General features: G+C 43.6%; 1 non-coding gene across 1 annotated transcript; it reads right to left on the bottom strand.

The window, feature by feature from the left end:
- Positions 1-2421: 2421 nt before the first annotated feature.
- trnas-gcu (transfer RNA serine (anticodon GCU)) lies at positions 2422-2503 on the bottom strand. The gene has a single exon. It is a non-coding gene; the product is annotated as a tRNA-Ser (tRNA).
- Positions 2504-4596: the final 2093 nt, after the last annotated feature.

Here is a 4596-nt window from a genome sequence, read left to right as displayed (position 1 = left end):
TCACACAAAGTTACCATGCAGGTACAGCAAATAATTAGGAAGGCAAATGGAATGTTACCCTTTATTGCAAGGGGATGGAGTATAAAAGTAGAGAAGTCTTGCTACAAATGTACATGGTGCTGGTGAAACCACACCTAGAGTACTGTGTACAGTTTTGGTCTCCTTATTTAAGGAGGGATATACTTGCATTGGAGGCAGTTGAGAGAAGGTTCATTGGATTGATTCCTGTGATGAAGGTGTTGTCTTATGAGGAAAGTTGAGCAGGTTGGACCGATACTCATTAGAGTTGAGAAAAATGAAAGGTGAACGTATTGAGACATACAAGATTCTGAGGGGGCTTGACAGGGTAGATGCTGAGAGGATGTTTCCTCTCGTGGTGGAATCTAGAACGAGGGGACATAGTTTCAGATTTAGGGGTTTTTCATTTAAGAAGGAATTTCTTCTCTCAGAGGGTCATTAATCTTTGGAATTCTTTACTGCAGAGAGCAGTCATTGAATGTCTTCAAGATTTTTATCTACAAGAGAGCCAAGGGTTATGTGGGCAGGCAAGAAAGTGGGGTTGAGGTCATGATCAGGTCAGCCATGATCCTATTGAATGGCGGAGCAAGCTCGAGGGGCCAAATGGCCTACTCCTGCCTACCAGTTCTTCTGATCTTATGTTCGTATGATCTCATTGCAGCTTGGTCCAAACAGAGACGTAAGAGTGGAATTCCAGAGGAGAGGTGAGTGTGATTGCCCTTGAGTGAGTGTGGCATCAAGGATCCCCAGCAAAATTGAAGTCAATGGGAATCAGGGGGTAAACTCTCCACTTGTTGAAGTCATACCTCGCACAAAGCAAGATGTTGTGGTTAGTGGAGGCCAATCATCTCAGCCCAGGACATTGCCTCAGGAGTTTCTCAGGGTAGTGTCCTAGACACAAACATCCCAGCTGTTTCATTGACGACTTTCTCTTCAACATAAGTCAGAAGTGGGAATGTTAGATGATGATTCACAACTCTTCAGTCTGTGCCTGCAAGCAGCAAGACCTGAACAACATTCAGGCTTGAGCTGATAAGTGACAAGCAACCTCCTGGCCACACAAGTGCCAAGCAGTGAACATCTCCAATGAGAGAGAAAAAAAATCTACCTTTTGATATTCAGAAGCATTATCATCGTTAAATCCCCCACCATCAACATCTTGACCAGAAACGTAACTAGACCAGTCACATCTATGCTGTGGCTATAAGCGCAGGTCAGAGATTACGAATTCTGCAGCAAGTATCTCACCTCCTGACACCCCAAATCCTGTCCACCATCTACAAGGCACAAGTCAGGAGTGTGATGGAATACATCCCACTCAACAACACTCAAGAAGCTCAACACCATCCAGGACAAAGCAGCGCACTTGATCGGCACCTAACCCACCACCTTAAACATTCAATCCCCCCACAACCAGTACACAGTGGCTGCAGTGTGTACCATTTCCATATGCACTGCAGCAACTCGCCAAATATCCTTCAACAGCACCTTCCAAACTCGTGACCACTACCACCTCGAAGGACAAGGGCAGCAGATGCATGGGAACTCACTACCTGCAGGTTCCCCTCCAAGACACTCACCATCCTGACTTGGAACGATATCGCCATTCCTTCACTGTTGTTGGGTCACAATCCTGGAACTCCCTCCCCAATAGCACTGTGGGTGTTCCTGCACCATATGGACTGCATCAGTTCAAGAAGGCAGCTCTCCACCACCTTCTCAACGGCAATAGGAATGGGTAATAAATGCTCGCCTTATCAGCCATACTCACACCCAAGAATGAATAAAAACCAAATCACTCTCCACAGATTCCCCCACAATCTGGGCTTGGACATTTACTTCAGGACCACAGAGCTTTATATCACTGCAACATGAGTTCCAATCTTCATATTCTGTTCACTTTTCACATTATTTTCTACCAGTCCACTCGCTTTTATTAATTCAGTATTCGGGTCTCTGCTCCTCCGCCGTTTCTAACATCTCACCTCTTACAAAAAAACACTCTGATCGATCGTAGGTAGTAGATGACCCCTCATTTTAAACTCCATCTGCCAAAGCATTGCTCACTCACTTAATCTATCAAGAAGATTTGAAAATAAATTTCTTGCCAAAGGATAATTTCCTGCATCTGCTCCCTCGCCATTTGCTTTTGCCATTTGTCTTTCACTTGGTGCAAATCGAGAGAAAGTAAAGATGGAAGGAAGGAGGGGAGGAAAAATCCTGCTCTGTTTCGTGATCCCTATTTGATCTTCATTCCAGTGCAGTTTGGGTGAAGAATTCCAATTGTCTGTCTCAATTTTAATAAAGTATAACCAATTCTGGAATCACTGTCTGGACATTGACAAGAACAGGTTTCGAGGCTGACTTAAACATCAACAATACACTAAACAGTTCATAAACTAGCGACAAGGATGGGATTCGAGCCCACGTGTGCAGAGAACAATGGATTAGCAGTCCATCGCCTTAACCTCTCGGCCACCTTGTCAGTTGTAGAAGCACAGCTGTCACATTCAGCACAGTTTCTGGCTGTGCAGCCAGTTGTGCAATGATGGAAATATATCTTCTGCAAGGAAATGAAGTTGGGAATGGAGCGGTGTGAAACATTTCCAGACCATGTCCAACACGTTTCTACTCGGTGTGAAAACCCACCACGGAAAGACTGGAACATACAATCATTTCAACACATCATGATTAACATCACTCAGACACCTGAACCATTAGGTCACTGACGAAGTCATGATGACCGAATTACTCATGAAATGACAACTGAACCAACTGACTGGAAGAATTGCTTAAACTCCACATGATCAGCGAGGCACAGCCTCAGGCCGACTTGTCGGGTGGTGTAAACAGATATCACTGCTTCTGATCTTCACCAGAACAGAGAGTGAGATGTAACATTGATCATCAAACAGACTGTGAAAGCATACAACAGAATAAAACACATGGAGAGACACTGTGGAATAACAAATAGATTTGTTTGGAATGTTGAAATTTTGATTGGAATGGATAAAACACCAGAAACAGCAGATTAAAGTGGGATTCTCATCATTATATTGATCTGGGACAGAAAAGAGAAACTGATGGAAAGAAGAGAAGAAGGAAGAAAAGAAAGGATGGAACTGTTCAATCTTTTCAGTTTTTTCACTCGCCCATCAAAGCTGATAAAAAAAAGTTGCAAATAACAGAGAATTTCACCAAAAAGGGAGATTAAATGTTGCTGAAACCTTGGATCGAAGGATGCTCCAACAGATCACCTGTTTAACTGTCTCCTCACTCGGGGATTTCAATCAGTCAGCAATATTATTCTCTACTTTTTTTGTTAATTGGTCCCAGAACTGTCACTTGGAATTAATATCTGTGTTCCGACTCCTGAATAATAAAATTGTGAGTTTCTCGATATTTTCTGGACACAGTTCCTGCTGAAAGAACTAAGAACTCTTTTCTAATTTACACAATACTCGATACACACTCATCAAGCCTGCTAAGCTAGCATCCTTGGTGCTGCTCTCTCTTCTCCCAAACTTCATCTCATGTGACTGTTACATCATCACTCTGACACTGGGAGGGGTTGATCCCACTATCTTCAGCATTAACCCTTTACATCCATGTACCACACTGTCTGTCCAAAGAAAATGGGTGGAGGGAACTTCCTTCATTTATCAAAACACCAACAGCAGCACAGTGGCACAATGGTTAGCACCGCAGCCTCACAGCTCCAGCGACCAGGATTCAGTTTTGGGTACTGCCTGTGTGGAGTTTGCAAGTTCTCCCTGTGTCTGTGTGGGTTTCCGCCGGGTGCTCTGGTTTCCTCCCACCTCCAAAAGACTTGCAGGTTGGTAGGTAAATTGGCCATTGTAAATTGTCCCCAGTGTAGGTACGTGGTTGGAGAATGGTGGGGATGTGGTAGAGAATATGGGATTAATGTAGGATTAGTATAAATGGGTGGTTGCTGGTTGGCACAGACTCGGTGGGCCGAAGGGCCTGTTTCAGTGCTGTATCTCTAAATAAGAAAAGTAAAATAAAAGCTACCAGTCGTAAATCAACTCAAACCCATCAGAAAGATAGAGGGGACTGTCAGAGAACTTCCTGCATCCAGTCCTGACCCTGTCACACTCAGCAGCTTCTCACCCAGACCCCACTCTCATCAACACTGAACATTGTTACCAAGACCCTTCAAATACTGTTTATAAAAGGTAGAAAAATTCAAACGTCATCACAGCTCGATTGAATAGAACAAAGTTTAATATCTTCTCGTCGTCACTCGGTAACCACATGAGACAGTCCTTAAATCAGTAGCATAAATTATCAGCTGTAAGAATGTTTGTCATTGGGTTGAATCATTTCTGTGTGAGGAATGTTCCAGCATCATAAACCAGGGGAACGTGTTGACTGAGCTGTGTCTTCATCTCTTCTGGACAGTTCACCCTTCATTCTGCTCTGATTCACTTTCCCAAAGCGAATCTACAGATTCTCAAATCCAGAGACTGGGTTTTCTTATTTTGTTCCTTTTGATTTTTCTTGCTCCTGAATGATAACATATTCCAACCTCGGATCAACCTTGCCCTGTGTCCCAGT

This window comes from Heterodontus francisci, unplaced genomic scaffold (genome assembly GCF_036365525.1).
Source record: "Heterodontus francisci isolate sHetFra1 unplaced genomic scaffold, sHetFra1.hap1 HAP1_SCAFFOLD_61, whole genome shotgun sequence".
In the NCBI taxonomy this organism is placed as follows: Eukaryota; Metazoa; Chordata; class Chondrichthyes; order Heterodontiformes; family Heterodontidae; genus Heterodontus; species Heterodontus francisci.
The sequence above is the reverse complement of the archived record's forward strand: the minus strand, read 5'-3'. Positions and strand labels throughout refer to the sequence as shown.